General features: G+C 38.5%; 1 protein-coding gene and 1 non-coding gene across 5 annotated transcripts in view; both read left to right on the forward strand.

Moving 5' to 3' along the window:
• MAPKAP1 (MAPK associated protein 1) overlaps positions 1-21,532 on the forward strand; it is a 243,204-nt gene that overhangs the window by 82,352 nt on the left and 139,320 nt on the right. The gene's annotated exons all lie outside the window — the stretch shown is intronic.
• Positions 4,975-5,106, forward strand: LOC132025263 (small nucleolar RNA SNORA72). The gene has a single exon (XR_009406518.1). It is a non-coding gene; the product is annotated as a small nucleolar RNA SNORA72 (small nucleolar RNA).

Below are 21,532 nucleotides of genomic sequence, written 5' to 3' on the forward strand. Positions count from 1 at the left end.
TAGTTCCATCCATGTTGTCGCAAATGGCAAGATTTCATTTCTTTCGATGGCTGCATAGTATTCCATTGTGTATATATACCACATCTTCTTGATCCATTCATCTGTTGATGGACATCTAGGTTCTTTCCATAGTTTGGCTATTGTGGACATTGCTGCTATCACTAGGTATTTTTTATACCGATTACTTCCTATTTGATACATCAATTATTTATGTGTTTCTAAATTTCCAAACCTATTAGGTTTTATACTTTTTCTTTTTAGTTATTCTAACTTTATTGTTTTGTGGTAGAGAAGATGGCCTAATGATACCAGTTATTTGAAATTTGTTGAATATGGTTTTATGTCCACTGATGTAGGTCACTTTTTATAAATATTACCTGTGAACCCAGGAAGAATGCTAGAATAACTGCTGCTCTTAGTTGCAGGATTCTAAATATGTCCATTAGGTCAAACCTGTTAATGTTGTTAAAATCTGTATCTTTATTGATATTTTTTATCTGCCTGCACTATCAGACAAAGATACATTAGAATATTTCACTTTGTTGATTGCCTGTTTTCCCTTAATGTTCTGACAGATTTTCTTTTACATATTAGGAGGTTGTGTTTTTAGGTTCATACAAGTTCAGAATTATTGCTTCCTGGTAAATTGAACTATTTGTGATTTGGGACTATCTCTAGGGTACCCCCTCCCCATTTTCATAGCTATACAAGCTCCATTTGGTTAATATTTGCCTGATAAATGTGCAGTTTCATGTTTAATGCAGATTTTTTTTCCCTTGCTTTTCCTCTTTGGGTTTCCCTGGACTTTCTGAGTCTGTGCAGTGGTATCTTTTTTACCAGTTTTGTAAACTCTCAGCTACTCTCTTTTTAGACATTGCCTCTGCACCTTATTCTTCCCTCCTCTTCTTAAATTCTAGTTAAACTTGTTAGAATATTACTTGATTTTCCCTGTCTCTTAACCTCCTTCTCATATTTTCCCTGTGTCTCTTCAGGTTACATTCTAGGTAATTTCTGCAGTTCCGTCTTCCAGTTCACATATTCCCTTTTCAGCTATGGAACCCATACATTGCACTTGTAGTTTTAGTTATTGTATTTTTCATTCCTAGAAATTCCATTTTGATCTTCTAAAAATCTGTTTGGTAATTTTTAAAACTTTTTATTATGAAACTTTTTTTTTTTTTTTAAGATTTCATTTATTTATTTGACAGAGAGAGAGAGCACAAGTTGCTCAGAGAGGTAGGCAGAGAGGAAGGAAGCAGGCTCCCCGCGGAGCAGAGAGCCTGATGCGGGGCTCAACCCCAGGACCCTGGGATCATGACCGGAGCCGAAGGCAGACACTTAACCAACTGAACCACCCACACGCCCCTATGAAACGTTTAATAATGATTTTCCTAGTAGTATACTGTTCATTGAACACCCTTAAACCTACCACCTATGTTTAACTATTAACATTTTTCCGTATTTGCTTTACTTATGTTTTATTTAGCCATTTCAAAATTGCCATCCACTCCTAAATATTTTAGCTTGTATCTCCCAAGGACACTGACATTCTCTTACCCCAACCATGATATCAGATCGTAACCTGGGTGAGATTTTACAGTTTCTTGCTCTTACTCATATTTTTAATACTTTAAAATTTTTCTTTCAACCTGTATTTTATGTTCTGTTTCTGATCATTGTGTTGGCTCCAGTCTTTGTGGGCCTCTTACGTGATGCTTTTCTATGTTTTATGATTTGAGGCTGTAACAACTTATTTTCTGCAACTTTTCTTTTGAGATTACTGAGTCATGTAGGTTTCTCCTACAAGGCTTTGTTAGCTTTAGCCTGGTACCTGGGGTTACTAACAGCCCAGGACAACTAACTAACTTGCTTACGTAGGTTGGTCCTTCCTTCCCTCTCTCCCTCCTTTCCTTTTGCTTTTGCTTTTCCTGTTCCTTTTCGTTTTCCTTTTCCTTCCTTCCTTCCTTCCATTTATTTTATCTTTTTAAGTAATCTCTGTACCCAACATGGGGCTCAAATTCACAACCCTGAGATCAAGAGTTGCATGCTCTACTGACTAAGCCAGCCAGGCTCCCCCAGGATAACTTTAAATTCTTGATTGGATTCTTTCTGGTCCATCCATCAGGTAATATGAATTCGGCATGAAAATCTTATATGAAAGTTGTGGTTATAAATTCTCAGGAGAAAAATTTTTTTTTTGTTTGGGACATGAAATTTTCCCTTGTCATGTGGGGGACCTTAATTCTAATTTACTTTCACATGTAGGTCTTTGGGGTTCCAGCTTTATTACGGATTATGGATGGGCTCTACTGGGTATCCACCTGACCAGGAAAGTATACACTTCATATCACTTTGTTTGGTAAATACCATCAATATTGGCAAAAATTGTGTTGTGTTTTCTTTTCTGGGTTGCCCATTTCACTTAATTTTGGGGCCTTTGTGAATTCCTCAAACACTGCCAACCTGTTGAACTAGGTAAAATGAATATTTTTACATTTTGTCAAGTTCTTTAGTTGTTTTTCATTAGATTGTTGGTCAGGGTACATATTTTGCTATATGGCTGAATTAGAAGTTCTTAAGTAATCTAGAACATTTTTTTTAATGTTTTGTCTTAAATGTTGTAGAAAGAGTATTTTAGAAGGATGAAAAAGATAGAGACAGTTTATGCATAAATATGTCATTGTTCTTGATTTCATGAAAATGTTGATTCAAAATATAATACAAGGCTTTTTCCCTCCCAAGAAAGCTTTAAAAATATACACTGGTTTTGGGGCAAATTATAATAAGTTAAATATTGTGGTCTTTCGAGTCCCTTAGGACCTGGGTTTCCATCTGAGTTCTCTCACTAGCTATGTGACTTTTATGATTTCTTTAACTTCTTAATATTTATTTATCTGTAAAATGGAATAAGTAAGGGCAGTTTTGAGGATCAAAAGAGGTAATATATGTGAAGGGCTCAGCCTGGTGCCTGACACATAGAGTAAATGTTAGCTGTTTTTAATTTTAGCCATTCTCTTTCCAGAAGTGTTCAAGGTGTTAATGCAGAGTGTTAAATGTGAAATATCTCACATTATACATGTAATAGTGTAAAACTAAATATGGGTATGTGGGAGACACAACCATAAAGGGAAAAGCAAGACAGGTACCATAGTATCAGAAGATGAGGAGAAAAGCAGTATGAGGCTTGGCAGGTGAGCAAAGCCAAGAAGGCCCTCTGACTCCTCTCAGCTTTCCAGGACTTGGATTTAATAAAGATCTTCTCTGCTCTGGCTTTTTCTTTTGTGCTCTGTTTAGTTAGTCTGGGAGCATATATATCCCTGCCTCTTTGGACCAGAGGGAGTTCTCACTTCCTGTGGCCCACGGGAGCTGCCTAGCATACTTTAGGAGAAGGATGCTTGTTCCCTTCTATTGGGACCTCAAGGATAGTTAGGGATTTTCATTCTTACCAGTTCAACAAGGAACTGTTTGGTATCCCCAGAGTTCTGGAAGTACCTTATTAGATAAGAGATACAGTTGTTTTCTTCAGAATAGAAAAATCTATAATAAACAGGAATACAGAAATATATACCATGCAGCATCAGCATATATCAGATAATATGAAGCATTTAGACTTTTTTCCTCTTCCCCCGGTAGACCAGGCTTCGTGAAATTCTTGTACAACTTTTCATTAGGCTCCAGTGTAAAGCATCAGAAATAAGAGGGAATCGTGTAGTCCACCTCCTTCTAACCTTTTGCTCTGTATTTTTGCATGCCCAAAGACAAGAAAAGTGTGTCTTTTCATTGTCTGTGTATATTTCTCTTGGTACTACTATTGTCACTTTAGTTTTTTAGTAAAGGAAATTGGCTTATTTGAAACGTTTGTCTTAATCCTCTATGGAAATATCAGTTTACGGGAAGGTTAAGGCAGCTCGTTTGGGCTCCTCTCAGAGTCTCTGCTGCAATTGTCGGAAAGGAAACCCCAGGGAAAGCCCCCGAACACAGGCTTCACAGGAGCAGTGGCTGCGCAGAAGAGAACACTCTCGATGCTTTATCAGGTGCTGTCTGGAGAGCAGAAATAATGGGCTGAAGGCAGAAATGCTGATGTCTCCACTTTCCCAACTTAGCACAAACATCTTCTTTATCTTTGGTGGGTTTTGGTGCCACAGAGGCGGCTCCAAGAAGCCTTAAATGCAAGTGTGATTGCTTTTACAATCCTGGCTTTGAAAGCATGGCGTTTGGGGATTTCCTTGACTTGAATTCTTTTTTTAAAGGGAGCGGATTCATAGCATCCACTGTCAGTGCCATTTCCCTTTCTGTGATGACTTATGCACTGTGTACATGAAAGGATTCAGGAAGTAAGATGTAAACATAAGTAGATAAATGAACAAATAAATGAAACGCTCTGCTGCCTTTGTCACAGTGAAAAGGTTTGACTGTAACATAATGGGAACATAGCAGCTGTTTGATTAAAACTTTAGGATTTTTTCTGCAGATTTCGATGCGTGTCTGCATTTTTTTTTTTCTTTTTAAACAACACTATGATATGGGAGAAGTGGTTCCCTAGAATGCCGTGGAGCTTTTTAATGTAGCACCATCCTAGTCACTGCAGGTGCTGGTATGAGATACTCTCCCTTCTGGGGCTTGCTTCCCTTCTGATATGTCCATCCTTTGGATGGCCCAGAAAGTGGTTTGTAAAGAATTTGCTTCTTATCATCATACAGTTTTTTAAAGTTGTTGTTTTGTTTTACCATCTTAAACAGTTTGAAATGTACAGTTCAGTGGTATTAAATGCATTCATCCTATCATACAGTAGTCCTCCCTTACCCACAGGACCCCCCAGTGGATACCTGAAACTGCCGACAGTATTGAACCCCGTATGTACTATTGGGGTTTTTTTCTATACATACATACCTAGATAAAGTTTAATTTATGAATTAGGCACACTAAGAGATTAACAATAATAAAATAGAACAACTATAACAATATACTGTAAGTTTGTGAATATTCTTACTGCTCTGATTTTGTAATAATCAGGGCAGGCTAAACATTTGATATATTAAGACCATGCATATGTCCCCAGACCTAGTTCTTTCCCTCCATCTGGTTTTATCAATGCTGGTGATAAACCAAGTCAGATTTATACAGTGCATCATATGTGGGAAATGTCTGTGACTCTAGGTATCTGATCATCCTGGAGAAATGACAGCACAGCTAGTGTAGTAACTTTTGAAAATAACCATTGCTAATTGATGATTACCAGTTGCCATTAAATGAGTTATAAAACTAAAAAAAAAGTTATTTGAATGTAGTCTCTCTCTCTTTCAAAATACCTTATTGTACTCACCCTTCTGGGGATGATGTGACTTGATAAAATGCCTGCATGATGAGATGAAGTGAGGTGAGTGACATAGGCATTGTGATGTGCGTTAGGCTACTATTATTGACCTTCTGACAGCGTTTCAGAAGGAGGATCCATCTGCTTTGGGACCACAGCGGACCACAGGTAACTGAAACTGTAGAAAGCGAAACTGCTGGTAAGAGGCGACTACTGTATGACCATCACCACTGTCTTCCTCTTTTCATCTTGTAAAAATGAAACTCTGTATCCATTAAACAGTAACTCCCCTTTCCCCCTCCACCCCAGCCTTTGGCAACTACCATTCTACTTTCTGTGTCTGTGATTTTGACTCCTTTAAGTATTTCATATATGTGGAATCGTACAGTATTTGTCTTTTTGTGACTGGTTTATTTCACCTAGCCTAATCCTCAGAGTTCATCCATGTTGTAGCATATTGCAGAATTTCCCTACTTTTTAAGGTCGAGAAACACACCATTGTATGTATATACCACATTTTGCTTATCCATTCATCTGTCAATGGGCACTTGGGTTGTTTCCATGTTTTAGCTATTATGAAGAATGCTGCAGTGAACATGCGTGTACATATGCTTCTTCAAGCCCCTGCTTTCAGTTCTTTTGTGTGTATACCCAGAAGAGGAATTGCTGGGTTATTTGGTAGTTCTGTTTTTAATTTTTTGAGGAACCTCCATACTGTTTTGCACAGAGGCGCTACCATTTTACTGTTCCACCAGTAGTGTACAAGGTTTCCAGTTTCTCCACATCCTCACCAACTTGCAGTTTTCTGGGGTTTTTTGATAGTAGCCATCCTGATGGCTATGAGTTGCTATCTCATTGTAGTTTTTACTTGCATTTTCCTTCTACCTGGTGATGTTGAGCATCTTGTCGTGTTTATTGGCCATTTGTGTATCTTCTTTGGAAAAATACCTATTCTGGTCCCTTTCCCAACCATAATTTTACTAAAAGCAAAACATGCAGCTTTGCAATGTTCAGAGGCAATTTGAATTGGTGAGTAAGAACTGGGGCTCAGGAGTTAGACAGCTCCAGGTTGACATGGCTTTACCAGCTGTGTGACATTGAACAAGTTACTTCATTTCTTCAGGCTTCCATTTCTTCTGTAAAATGGGAAGAATAGTTGAATCTGTTTTGCGGAGTTCTTCTGGGATTACCTAAGCTAATATTATAGACATCAAATATATGGGATAGTATTTGCCATGTAGTAAGTTTTTAATAAATATTAGCTACTATATTATTGGAATCATGAGCCAGTCTTAAAAGATACCTTTTATGGGCACCTGGGTGGCTTGGTGGATTAAGCATCCAACTCTCTATGTCAGCTCAGGTCTTGATCTCAGAGTTGTGAGTTCAAGCCCTGTGGTGGGCTTGATAATTAACACACACACACACACACACACACAAACACGCACACACACCCCTTTTATTTGTTAGTTGCCTTGCTATCTTGATAGGAGTATAATTCAATTCGTTGCATTCTTGAGAATGTTCACTTGTTTTTCCAGTTCACGCCTACTTACTATCTCAGTCACTGTAGTATTAAGTGAAACCATGTGGAATTACAATTTTTGTAGGTAATAAACTATGACTGGCATCAGTTTAAAGTGATTCAGCTTAATGTAATAGAAACTATTCGAATGTCTAATATATGCCAGAGTGCTTACTGTGCTAATTCATTCATTCTTCCCAGCTTCCCTATGAAGTATATATTACTTTCCCCGTTTGGGGAAGGAGAAACTGAGGCGCTCAGAGTTGAACAAACATGCCTGAATTTACACACCTACTAAGTAATGAAGCCAGATTTCAAGCCAGATCTTGTTGAATCTAAAGCTCAATCATTTTCTTTTCTTTTCTTTTCTTTTTTTTCAAAGTTTTTATTTTAATTCCAGGTGGTTAACATACAGTGTTATCTTAGTTTCAGGTATACAGTGTAGTGACCCAACACTTCATACATCACCTGGTGCTCATCATGACAAGTGCCCTCGTTCATCCCTGTCGCCTCTTGCATCCATTTCCCCCCACCCTCTTCCCCTCTTGTAATCATCAGTTTGTACTCTATAGTTAAGAGTCTGTTTCTTGGCTTGTCTGTCCCCCTTTCTTTCCATTGTGCTCATTTGTTTTGTTTCTTAAATCCACGTGTGAGTAAAATCATATGTATTTGCCTTTCTGTGACTGACTTACTTGGTTTATCCTAATACTCTCTAGCTCCATCGAATTCATTGCAAATGGCAGATTGCATTATTTTTTTTAACGGCTGAATAATACTCCACTGTGTGTATATATTGGTGTGTGTGTGTGTGTGTGTGTGTGTGTGTGTGTTAATTATCAAGCCTTCCAATTTCAGCCACATAAACAGTCTCAGAAACACCCTTCCCCTATCTCTGTGCCCTTTAAAGGTGAAAGTTAAAGAAACTACACTATTTCTTCTTAGCTGATGGGGATTTGGGTTTTCTTCAGTACAGTGAGCGTATATGGTAATTCTGTGTTCATGTACATTTTCTGCTTTCGTCTCTCTTTTTCATGTTTGAAATATAGCAGGTGCAGTGTTGGTACAGTCACCTAGCCTCTTTCACAAAGGTGCTGGAGGGTGAAAATAAGTAACTTAGAGTCTGCTTTCAACTCATTTCATGGCCACCATCATGCCCACCATTTATTGATCATTCTGTGCAAGGAGTATGCTAGATGCTTTAGTCACAGCCTCTCATGTCCCTATATAATTTATGTAGAGTAAGGGCTAAAATCCTGTACAGTATGGAAGGAAACTGAGGCTAAACAGGATTATATGATTTAGCCAAGAGCATAGGACCCTTTAGTCTATCTTGCTTCAGGGACCAGATGTTTTTTTTACTATACCCCATTTCCTCCCATTCTTAGAAAGGGTCTCCTAGAGGGTAAATGAGGACAGCCTTTCTATAGAATACTCTGTAGCACACTTGGGCCTGTTACTCCTAGGGAATTTTCCCATTTCTTGCCTATTCCCTTCCCTCTTACCTGTTCCCCTTTTCTTTTCCTTCTTCCTTTCCTCCCTCTGTTCATTCCTTCTTCCTTCCGTTTTTCCCATCCACTGACTCTCTCCTTCCTTCCTTCCTTTCTCTAAACCTACCTAATGAAGTTTAAATTCTAAGATTAAGAAACTGATTAATGTATTTCCTGAAGAAAATTGGATTCTCTAGATATTCCCATTTGATTTTTTTTTCCTGGCACTAAAAATTATCTCTAAGTTTAATTTGCTTTCAGAGGAATTACCATTTTTAAAAATATTCTACTAAAACAAGTTAGATTGAATTCCTATCAGCTTTTAGAAGTGACCTCAGTCTTTTAAGTAATAAGATTTGGAAGTAATTCCTTTATGTCTGAGTTTAAGAGAATGGCATGTTTTGAGTTCTAAAGAAAGCCTGTTTGACCTAGCACCATACTTATTCCTAAACGAGGTAACCAGAACCAACTTTCTTACTCAGTCTAGGAACTGTGTTGGTGAAACCTTATTGGTTTGCAGCTGGAGGTTGCACTTTTATTCCTTTGTTGTTCCATTGTTTCCTTTAGGGTAAGGGAAAATAATTAAGGAGAACATCTTTTCTGAGCAGCTGGAATCAAATTCCAGCTGACTGCAGCACCTGCAAAGATGGCACCTCTGCCTTTGGGTGGCCGGGTGGGATGCCAGCCACGGAGCCCGCGACAGTGGGCTCCAAAGTGCAGAGATGCGACCGTGCCGCACCACTCCTGCCCTTCTGTGAGCTTCAGATGGCGGCGGTACCAGTGAATGCAAAGTGTCTGTTTTAGACTAATTAGAGGGATGATTTGTGAAACAGTGGCTATTTATTTAATTAATCACCAGCACAAAGCCATAAAACCCATATTTTAAAAATCCCTGTTAGTTTGCCATGTGGTTAATAGATTGGGGCACATTAAAAAGTGACATGGTGATGTATTAAAAATGTTCCACCTAAGGTTCCTTCAGAAAGGAACGGAAGCTGTCTGCTTTCAGATGCTGAAGTGTTACCTGCCAGGATTTGACCCAGCGGAGGTTTTAATGTTTGTAAAGGCATTTATCTTTTGAATAGCATCTTCATTGGGACATTTCCTCTCGGAGTATTTCAAAATACAAAAATACGGGTAGAATAATTTTTAAAAATTATAATTAAAGTGATTTTGTTAGTTTTTCTTAACAACGAGGAACTATATTTTCCCATTAGATTATACTGTGTTTACTAAGCAAAGCAGTATTTCTTACAGGGTATTCTTTTCCATTTGGAGGAAAGGGAGTTATTTAATTAAGTAATAAATGAAATAGCATGTTCGTTGCAGCAGTCAGAATTGCGTTTTGTTCTGCCCTCGTTATTTTTTATCTAATAGGTACAGGGACAATGGCTCTCCTTATTCAGTCTCAGCTCAGGTGAATTGTCACTTTTGGATAGGAAGAACAAAAAGAGACTTGACTTATTTAAGAGATAACACTGGCATTAAAAATGAGTATAAATGATTTAGATTATAACAAATAATCATGATTTTCATACACACAAGCTTCTGGTTGGTGTTCAGTATACATAAATGTGTCTATGCAAGGCTTCCTGCGCTTTGAGAGTATTTGGGGCCAAATTTGGTATGTTTGTGATTCACTCTTATTTTTAAAACATTACTCTGAATGGTCAACTGTTTCTAATAAGCAGTTCCCTCAGATTTTAAGATTATGTATGAAAATGTGTTGCTCAGGTGGATGTCTGTACGGAAATTGTCCAGCTCTTAGGATTGTGTTTCTTTGCTGTGTTGTATAATTACCTGCTCTGTTAGAAAGGGAGCTGGAATAAAACATGAGTATGTTAATGCAGCCTGGAGCTGATGTGGTGGTGATGATTACAATGCAGATAAAGCATTTCTCATAACTGCCTTTGCCTACTGGAGCCTTTGAAACATCTGGACCTTTAATTGAAAAATAGTGTGGTGCTGTGCAAGGCAGACATGCTAAGTGAAGTCACTAATTTAGAATACAAAAATATAATTGATAAAGTGTTTTATTTACATTGTATTTAAATATTCATACTTTGTTATGCTTTGTATAACAGGGAATTACTGGGTTAAATTTTCATGAACATAGACAGTTTAAATGAGATAAATTAAGTGAAAACGTTAATGGAATTTCACACTGGAACCAGAAAACAGTTGGTTGTAGGAGGGTGTATACTTTTGCATGTATTGGGGCCTTTTAGGGAAGCAAATAGGTTAGGTCCTATTCTGTGGGTTTTGTGCTTGAGAGTAACTAACCATCAGTTGGTAACATAATTGCATTTCATTCTTGTTATTGCTATCATATCTTGTTATTTAGTAAAAATAATAAAATAAAATGTTTCTTGGCATAATGGTAAATGGCTTTAATGGCAACATTATCACCCAATAAACCAAAGCCTTCCCCACCTCTCGGGGGCAGGTTATCAGAGCCTGCCCAGGAGAGCAGAAGAGCTGGTGAAGGGCGTGCAATTAACCTTTGTCCTGCATTCGCAGCAGGGGAACTGACCTAGCAGCCTTCCGAGGAAATCCAATTTAATTTAAAATGAATTTGAAAAGACAAATTAGCCATATCTATTTTAATAAGATAAAATCCCGACTCTCCCTGTGTCTGGTTTAGTTAGGACCTCAGAGGAGATTAGACTAAGGCTCAGGATGAACACGAGGGAAATAATGCCAGGGGGCTGAGGTGAAACCCAGGAGACCCAGGTACCCCAGTGCCTTGTCAGTTTCTGCAAGTGAGCAGGTCTTGGGCTGCCCGTTTCCACAGAGAATTGCAACCTGAGATGAGCCTTTGTCTCACCAGACCTTTTGCTTGTGTTGGAGCTTGATGCCACGTTGATGTCATACGCTGTTTGCCGGGCTCTCCGGGGACCGCGTTGTTATTTCCCTCCTTTCATCATCAGAGCACATTTGGGTACTGTCACCTGGGTAGCCACATTCAGTAATAGATACACCTCACAATTACTGATGAGACTCTGAATCCAGGAGGAAGGATTCTCTGGGGCTCCTCAGTTGGTACTGGACTGCTGCTTTTTGGAAACAAGAGCAGAGGGTTCTGCCTCCTCTTTGTGGATCTAGTGTTGCCATGTGTTTTACCTCTGAAACATAATCAGTGAGGATTTATAGAGCCCCTTCTATGAGCCCAAAGGCAAGGAAATCCAAAATAGTTTCTGCCTTCTGCCTGTACATGAGAGGTAACTGCTCCTGGAAGCGGGTATCCTAGTGTCCCTCTAGTAGCAGTGGTCTCTGCAGAGCATCATATGCATGTGACAGGCAGGGCCACAGGAAGAGAGGCTCAGACCTGATGTGTGGGTCTCAGCCAGAAGGCTATTTCCGATCTACTGTCCAGGACTCCCAGATCTAAAACAGTGGCTGCAGCATGAACCTGTAGCCTTTATGATTTTCCTTAAATACCCAGGCTTATCCCAGAGTTCTTGGGGATGAAAGTCAGCAAGAGGGTAAGGTTTTAGAGTTCAACAGACCTAGGTTAGCATGATGTTCCCCCGTCCTAGCTGAGGGATTTGCAGCAGCCTACTGCTTCCTGAATCTCTCATTCTCCCGCTTTAAAAGGGAGCGAGCAAACCTCATAGGACTATTGGGTGCATTAAACGAGATAATGTATGAAAAGTAGTTGGACCCTGGTAGGTGTCCGACCAACGGCAGGCAGCACTTGTGACCTGCCCTTTGCAGAGAGCACTGTGGGGCCAGCACAAGGGGCTGCATTCAGAGGAATGGTGTCTTGGTGCCTAGTCCCACCTCCCATTAAGGCTGTCTGCTCTGTAGCTGGCTAGCTTTCCCTTTGTGTTGTTAGGCTGATTACCTAATTGTGAGCAGTGTGACTGGTGGAGGGCTTTTAATTTTTTAAACTACTTGGTGCTGACAGTTTTATCCAGTGGATCCTGTTGTCCTCTCACTTTTAAAAATAAAGTTTTCTTGAGGGGGTGGGTGCCTGGGTAGATCAGTCAGTTAAGCATCCAACTCTTGATTTTGGCTCAGGTCATAATCTCAGGGTCATGAGATCAAGCCCCACATCGGGCTCCACGCTCCGTGTGGAGCCTGCCTAAGATTCTCTCTCCCTCCACTGTCCCTCCCCCTGCTTGCATTCTGTCTCTGTCTCCTTCCCTCTCTCTCTCCAAAAATGTATGAATGAATGAATGAAAGAATGAATAAAAATGAAGTTTTCTGGGGCGCCTGGGTGGCTCAGTGGGTTTTTGGGCTGCTTCTCAATTGTAAATTTTGTATATACTTAGAAGTGAATCTTTCCCAAAGGAAGTATCGTTCTAAATAAATAATAATTTAGCTCTTCTTTTTCTTGCTGCTCTTTGTATTTCAACATGTATTTGAAAACTATTAAAAGCAAACTTTCTCAAATGGCTGTTCGGCATTGTATCGTTTTCATAATGTCAAAACCATAATATATTTTTTGCTGCAGACAAGCATCTTTCTCTGTCACCAGAGGTATAGGTTCTTTGTGTGGCCTTTTCCTACACAGAATAACACCTATCCCAGTTATTTCACATGTGCATTTTGAGGATGAAAGTGAATGTCGTAATTGGAGAAATGTAAAGCTATTTATTTCCATTTTGTCTGATGTTTTTACATTGTTTGCTAGGAGGTGAGTCAGGGATTTGAATTAATTACAATTACTGAAGAGACATATACTGATTGAGCAAATAAAGTAGTAAGCCCATTTGTGGCAAGACCATCTAATTAAATTCTAACTTTGGATAAGCTAGATGTGCATGAAAGATTAATTTTAAGAGGTTTTTATGACTTACTAAATAATGATTCAGTAAAAGTTTTGAATTATATCATTAAGAAATATTGAATCTTAAAGTGATAAAACACTTAGTCATGAACATACTGTGTAGAAATTTGTGGGTTTCTAAAAACTGTTCGGAATTAAGGACACAGATTGAAATTTTTAAAGTGTATATTGACATTTAAAAATTTGTAATGTTTAATCAACTAAAGCCCTGCAAGAAATGAATATGATATATGCACCAGAATTATTTCCTTCAATAGTTATACAATTTTATATTCTCAAAATACTTCACTATATCTGGAATCAAATTGTCCTTGGGGGTAGTGGAGGGTTGTACCAACTTTTCCACATAATTTAGGAGAATGATAATAGCTGTACTGTAACCTTTTCTAGAGATACATCATTTAGTAATGGAGCCAAGTATACATTCTCCATTGAGTTTTAATTTTAAAAGTTGATATTAAATCTTAAAAAGACTCATTATATTATGGTAATTGATAGAATTTAAAACATGTAACTCTTCTTTATGGTTTTAAAAAACCTATTTTTACTTTTAAAGCATATTGATTTTATTATATAAATGATTTAATAATGAAGAGGTCCCTATACTTACCCTAGGTGATGGGGCTTAGTTCATGCAAATTACTTTTCCCTGATATTATCATCATTATAGAAGCCATTGTTTGTATAATTAAATGCAAAGTGCTGTGTAACATTAATGATCTAAAGAATCCCACAATGGCTATGAAAATTCAAAATGGACACTTTACATTCCATTATGCTTTAAGATGGCTGGATTGTACTTGTGCGAGAGCACCTTCTGGCATGTGCTGTAACCAACCCCAGGCTGGAGGAGAAGAGGATGCAGTGGCTTTTCTCTCTTAATGACTGAGTTAGAGACCTTTCCCTTTTGCGTCTGCTTCTCAATTTTGTTTATTCGAAGGGACGATTTATCTAAAGATCTGCCTGGTCTGATGAACAACTTGGGTAACAATGAGAAATAACTGACATCTGTGTAACAGTTTGCAGTTCAAAGTGTTTTTTAACATGCTTTATTTTTATTTTATACATTCTGCCATTCCATTTCTGTCTTATGGCTAAGGAAATTGACTTTCAGAGAGGTTATGGGCTTGCCGAAGGTTGCACAGCTCGAGGCTGGCAGGGCCACGATCCAGACCAGTTCTGTAGACTCTGCAAAGAGTTACCAAGCAAATATAACCCATGATGGTAAAAACCGACAGTATCAGGAACTGCTTTCTGAATTTAAGACTTTGAGAAAATGGTTGTTATTCCTGATGCAATTTATAGGTAAGCTTTCATTTTTTACCTTTATCCTCCCCCCCTTTTGTAAAATTTCTTAACCTGTATTTGAACAAGTTGGTATCTTCAAACAAAAGAATTTTTCCAGGCTATTACTCAAATTTCACTTGCTAACAGTTAGATTGTTTAAACCAAGAGCAGTAGGGATTTTATTTTTTTCAAAAGTAGAAGAAGACTCTGTCAGCGTATCAAAATATGGAGGATTTATCTTTAATAGAGGAAACCTTTACTGAGAGCAACAACTCCCTTTCCTGTTTTGGGTCCAAGACTATAGATTTCCGTTTACCATAGATACTGTCAAAAGAAAAATTATGAAAATCACTAGCCTAAGAAAAACAAATGGAAGTGGTATTTTCCAATCCGTATTATACTCTTAAAAGGATTATAGTTATAGTCTTGCTCATTCCATGGTACTTAGTAACAAAGTTATTTTGTTTGAGGCTCTCAGATAAATGAAGGGTGTCTGTAGAAGTGGAGTTAGATTAGTTTCAGTGTCCTGAGGGCTAGAACGAAGATCAGTGGGTAAAATCTGCAGAGTGTACCTCAGTGGATGGAAACATGTTTTAGCCATCAGAACTGTTTGCCTAGAGACTGAAGCTAAGTGTCTGCCTCTGGTGGTGGCGGGGACTTCATCAGCGAAGGTATCAGGAGAAGTTGTAGGACAGCCATTTGATGAAAAGGTTCTAGAGGGGATGAGTCTTAAAATTCTTTGCCATTTAAAATATCTGTGAGTGGCAATAAGGTTTTGTGGGGTTTTTTGTTTGTTTTTACGCCTGTGAATGTAAAAGCAGGAGGGAAAGAAACCTAAACAGCCAGCATTTCTTGAGCATTCAGTATGGACTGGACACAGTCCTAAGTGCTTTTAATACGCATAGTGTATCATTGAATCCTTTGAATAGCTCCATGAGGTGGTACTTTTATAATCGGTTTCCATGTGGAAATAGTGACTCAGAGAGGTTAAATTAAATTGTGTCCAAGGACACACAGTAAATGGCTTTGCTGGGAATTGAACCCAGTTCTTTCTGACTACACAACTTAATGCCTTTAACCACCACACTGCACTGCTTTACTAGCTCCTATTAATATAATAAGGATCCTGGAAATACCCACATCAGAACTTGACCTTGTTAAAAAAAGAGTGACAGTTGACGTTCTTAATAATAAAAGCTTAATGGAACCAACGTTGGTGATTCAGAGGAAATTAATGAGATTTTGTCAATTTTATTTTAAACTTAACTTGTCAGAAAATACAGTGTCCAGTGACAAACTGTAGAAATGTTTTTGACAAATTAACTTGACTACAGGTGCCAGATCAGGGAAATGTTAATTTAATAGCCTTTAAACGTTCCAGATTTATTGAGGGTTAAGATAGCACTACAAAGCCAAGCCCCTAGCTCTGAATGGATTTGTCATAGAATTTTATACAAAATCTATTCATAAATTCAGTGCTACCATTTTGAATATGAGAAAGTTCTTTCTGTGAGCCCATTAAGCCAGCATTTTGTTGATAGTAAAATGCTACCGTCTGGTGTTCGGGGTGTTTTTTCTACCCCTCCCCATGTAGACCTTCTTTATGTCTCATGGTTAAGCCTGGCTTAGACCATAGGCCAGATTTTATTCAGAATCGTTACTCTGAATAAACAAAGTCCCTTAATCATCAGCAGAGTAATGATGATTTCAGACCTCTGTACCACGGTATGTGGATACCAAGGATTTAAAGACCAAGCTATAGCTGCAAACTGGGTATGGAGCCTACTTAAAAAATAATAATAATAAAGTAAAGACTAGGACATAAATTGGTAGAATATAGCATCCTTTGTCCTGGCTGAGGAAATTTGGGAAGGAAGATAGTGGTGAAATGGGAGTACAGCCATTCCTTTAAGAGAGTTTTAACTTTTGAAGGCTGCAAATAACCCTTTTATCAAGTTGCATCATTACATTGTCTGCATACACTGATATATTTATTTCTGCATTAAAATTGCATATAATGATCTACTCATGCAGTTGTGACTAATGGAATAATGTTAGCTGCTTTTTGTCTCTTTAATTGCAGAAGCCAAGCTGTCTATCCTTTCTGTTTCTTTCTCTTGATAGAGAAATTGAACACTTAGCAACAGTTTTGAGCTCTGATATTCAATTTATTATTGACAAACCTTGATGTTAAGTAGTGTTGCTAACTGAACCTTCTGTCCTTGAGACTTAATTCAGCTCACTTCCCCCCACCCTTTTTTTTTTTAATACAGATTTTATTTCTTTATTTATTGAGAGAGAGAGAGAGACAGAGCAGGAACAGCTGGGAGGGGCAGAAGGAGAGGAAGAATCCCAAGCAGATTCCACACTGAGCACAGAGCCCTACATGGGGCTTAGTCTCACAACCCTGAGATCATGACCTAAGTCAAAATCTAGAGTCAGATGCTCAACTGACTGAGCCACCCAAGTTCCCCCAGCTAATTCACTTCATATGGATGTTTCTTAATTCAAGATTATTTGAACTGAATACTCTCTGTTCTTCTTGCTTTCCCTATTTTGGAAACTATCAGGACCATAATTTTGAAATTAATTTTATGATAGGCAGCAAATTCTATGCTATTCCAATTAATGAGATCAGATGGGAAAAACCTAGGTATAGATGTAATAAAACTCATCATCATATTCAAATTCTACATATTTCAGTTCTGTATCAATTCACGTTCTATATACTGAAATTATTTTAAAATTTTAAGCTTTTGCATTTTATGAACTACATATCAATTGGATGATCTGTGGTTCATAACATTGCTGCTTCATGATTGCCATAAAAATGGTTTTCAAAAGACTGATCAGTATGTATCATAAGCCCCAAAACATTCATACTCTTTGACTCAGTGATCTACTCTGAGGAATATGTGCCCAAACATTTAAGTACTAGAATGTTTACAGGAATGTTATTTATAGTGGTGAAATATTAGAAACAATGTCTGAATTCAACAAGGAGGGAATAGGTTGATAGTACCTCTGTATGACACAATGTGCAGGTATTTAAAATCATGTGTTGAAAGAATACTAATCATTTATTCCGTCAGTATAAAGAAGTAACTACTATATGTCAGGCCTGTTATTAGATTCTGAGTATATTTTAGAGAAGGAAAGGGATTCTTAAAGAACACAATCTGGGAAGTAGAAGAGGTATAGCCAGTTTACCTGGATCAGGAGAGAAGTGCTCTTTAGGTCTGGTGGGTCCATTATGAAGGATACGCTGAAGAGTCTTTCAGTAAGCTAATACCATACCCCTACTACATGCTATTTCCTAGGAGAATGCAAAATGAGTGAGGCACAGTTTTTCCCTTTGCATAACTCACACTTGCATAAGAAGGTGGAAAGGAGGTGGTGAGGGTAGGTAGAGAAAAAGTAAAACCATAAGGTTGTGCAAGTTAAACTTGTAGTGAGCAAAGCAGAGGGAATTTGGACTTCTGCCTTCTTGGAAGAGGAGACAATTGAAGCTGACAGAAGAAGGGGTACATTTCTTGCTCAGTGGCTACGTGCCAGGCATTTTATATACATCTTTTTTGCTTTTCCAAGTAAGGAAGTAGAGGTTCTGAGAGGTGTATTTACTTGCCTAATGTCTAAAGTCTAGAGGCTAAGGAAGTGGCAGAGCTAGGATTTAAACCTGGATCTGGCTGACCCCAAGCCTCGTGCTCCTAACTACTCTTCCGTCTGCGCTAGCAGTGGTACACTGGGACCAGAATGTGATGGGTATTAAATGCCCTGCGAAGAAACGGGCATGCGGACCCTGGGGAGAAACATCATATACTTCTTTCGGAGTTGGCGACTGGCCTGTTCAATGATTTGAGTTAAACCACATTGATCGCCAAAGGGAGATAACAGTTTGGAAGAGAAGAGAGGTTTTAGAGACAGGGAATTAGTTGGGAGACTGCCGCATGCAGTGGTCTCCCTGAGGCCTGAAGAAGCTTGAACTAGGGCCGTGCTGCTGAGGACGGGCGGGACATTTCAGAGGGTTTGGAGACTGATGAGACAGAAAGAGGAGTTAAATAAGTAGGGTCCCTAGCCTGAGTGACAGAGTGGAAGAAAGCCCTAACTGAGCTGGGACATGGAGTAAGAGACAAGCTGGCGAAGAAAATCGGCCTTGGACGTGAGGAGCTTCAGGTGCCAGCCCACATTTGCAGAACCATCAAGTCATGCGGAGGCCGTGGGACGTGAACCCTGGAGTCTGGTTGGTCTTCATGAATTACATTTGTGTCGAGGAATCATTTTGCTACAGGGAGTGCTTCTCTTTTTGTTCTGAAACCAGAATTGGGGGCATTCCTTGATTTAGAGGCTGCTCTGGAGAGTGTTGTTCAGCTCCAAAATTTGTCAGCTCATTGTAAGTTTCTTACTTTTTATTATTTTTTTTTAAATAAAAATTATTTAGCCTGCCATAGGAAGGTGTCTGAGTTATATTTTCGGCTTATTTTTTCCAATAGCCTGTCACAGCACCGGGCACATAGTGTGTTCTTAATAAATTTTGCCAGATAACTTAACATAGACTACATTTTCAAAACCGATCCTCTCTTTCTCTTACCTAAAACTCTTAAGTGCCATATGGTGGTTCTTTCTATATCCTTTTTAGTTTATAACTGTAATATTTACTGTATTTCTGATTGAAAAGTAATACATGCTAATCATAGAAAATGCAGAAAAATACAAAGTAGAAAATTAAAATCACTCACAATCCTATGTCTCAGAGAGAACTCCAGTTCATTTTTTTGTGTATTGGTATGGTATATTTTTAAATACAGTAAGCATCTTTTCCTTAGGTTAATGGTTCTGTTGAATGGAAGGGTTTCTTTCTTTCTTTTTTTTCTTTTTTTTAAACCTAGGCCTTTGCCAACCCCTTTTAGTCTGGGTTACTTCTGAGCTGTCATGACAGCCTGTACCTTCCCCCTCTTGAAGCTTTTATCACATAGTACAGTGTAGCTCTTAGACTGTGACTTTGATGAGGGTCTATCTGCATTGAGTCTCGCTTGATTTTGTCTTCAGAGTCCAACACGGTGTTTCAGTGGGTGTTCGTTGCATGCCTGAGTGACTGAGAAAGATGATGCCAACCCATTTTCCCCTATCTCTGTATTGACCACTTCTTTGTGCTCTATTTATGCCTCCGTGTCTCCAGTTGTGTATTGTCGAACGCATAAGTTGCCATGCAGTGAAACTGTATGATATGATCTTTGTTTATCGCTATTTGCTTTTTAATAGTTAGATGTTAGGTCTTTGGAATATTGCTTGCCTTGATATGTGATGAATACTTTTAATCCTTTGGTCACCTTTTTTTTAATAAGTTAATTACTTTCTATTATGTTGATGGATTGTTTTATGTTTTAGATGATTCCCTCTAAATATTGCAGCACGGGGACTATTAGGTAGAGCTAACTGCCACCACCTTGAGTTTTTTCAGAAGAGGTTCCTTATTAAAAAATACATAATTTCAGTGTTTGTCCAAGGTACTTTTTCCTATCATCAGTGCCTCAAGATGGAATTAGAAGATTAAAAAGATAAAGTGCTTCATTCATTTAATAAGTATCTACCATATTTATTCTCACAGTTTTCCCCACACTTGCTATTTCACTATAGAGGATAAAGGGATTCATAGACGCGCCGTGTAACCATCTGCCCTGCAGTCAGCTGACAGTGGCAGAATTCTCTAGAGTCTTGGTCTCCTAACACTTCTCCTTGGGCAACTCCTCCGAATTCACTCCATTTGTAGGAGACTGCTTTAGGCACTTGGTCTCCTGACACTTCTCCTTGGGCAACTCCTCCAAATTCACTCTGTTTGTAGGAGACTGCTTTAGGCAGTGCTTTGGATGTGTTTATGAGGTCAGTGTGGGAGGGAGGGATTCAGGTCTTGGAGAGTAGAGACTGATTACATTTAGATGAACTTTATATATGTTTATAAAATAATAAAAAAAAGAGAGAGAAGAACTTTAGAGAAAGAAGTCATTGGTATTTGAAGTAGGGGCTTTGAAGTCAGGCATGAGTTTGAGCTCTGCTCTTCCACTTTGGTTGTGGGAGCTTGAGCAGATGACTATAGCCTTATAAGCTTTAGTTTTCTCCTCTATAATATTAGGGTCATGATAGAATTCTGCCTGTTATAGTGATTTTGAGTATTAAATGAGGTAATTTACGCAAACATTTACCAGAGCTTATTTAACAGTTAGCTCTAAATAAATGCTAGCTCTTATTGTAATAATAAATATTATTATTAGGGCTCCTTGCAGCATCCATCTTTGTCCTCCTGTGACTATGTAATTGGCCTGAATAATAGAAGTGGGTCTGATTTTAAAACCTAGGCTCTTTCTGGCGCACTGCTGTGCATTTCTAACACACTTTACAGTTTGTGAAACACATTCACATTTCTCATTGTGATTCCTCTAGCCCCTCAGCCCCAGTTCTACCAAAGGATAAGGAGGACTATACCATATTGGGCTGGGTCTGAAAGGGGGTTGAGAAGAAAGTGGTAAGAGGGCAATATACCCACTTCAAAAAGCTTATTTTAATTTTAACCCTGGGGTTGCCTGACAAGGTCAAAACACTTGCTATTTAGAGACAACTTAGCTAGCTTTTGGAATTACTGTTTCCCAGCTGAAAAACATGCATGGTACCTTTGTGCATGCAGGAGTGAGAGAGAGAGAAAGAGCATTGTTGTAAGAGAAGTACTTTTTTTTTTTTTTTAAGATTTTATTTATTTATTTGACAGAGAATTCACAAGTAGGCAGAGAGGTGGGCAGGGGTGGGGGAAGCAGGCTCCCCACTGAGCAGAGAGCCTGACGTGGGGCATGATCCCAGGACCCTGAGATCATGACCCGAACCAAAGGCAGAGGTTCAACCCACTGAGCCACCCAGGTGCCTCAAGAATTACTTTTTTTTACTATTTGTTTGATGGCAGGCAAAACTAAAAAAAAGTTTAGTAAATCTAATGTTAGATTCTAGGTCATAAGAAAAGTGGAATTTCTCTAAAAGTTTTAAAAACTGATTTTATGTATTTCCTTACCCTAGTTCTGATCTTTTTTTTTTTTTTTTCTTCCCATCCTAGAGTTAGAATGTTAAAGATGGAACCACTTGAT

The sequence above is a fragment of the Mustela nigripes genome, chromosome 9 (genome assembly GCF_022355385.1).
Source record: "Mustela nigripes isolate SB6536 chromosome 9, MUSNIG.SB6536, whole genome shotgun sequence".
In the NCBI taxonomy this organism is placed as follows: Eukaryota; Metazoa; Chordata; class Mammalia; order Carnivora; family Mustelidae; genus Mustela; species Mustela nigripes.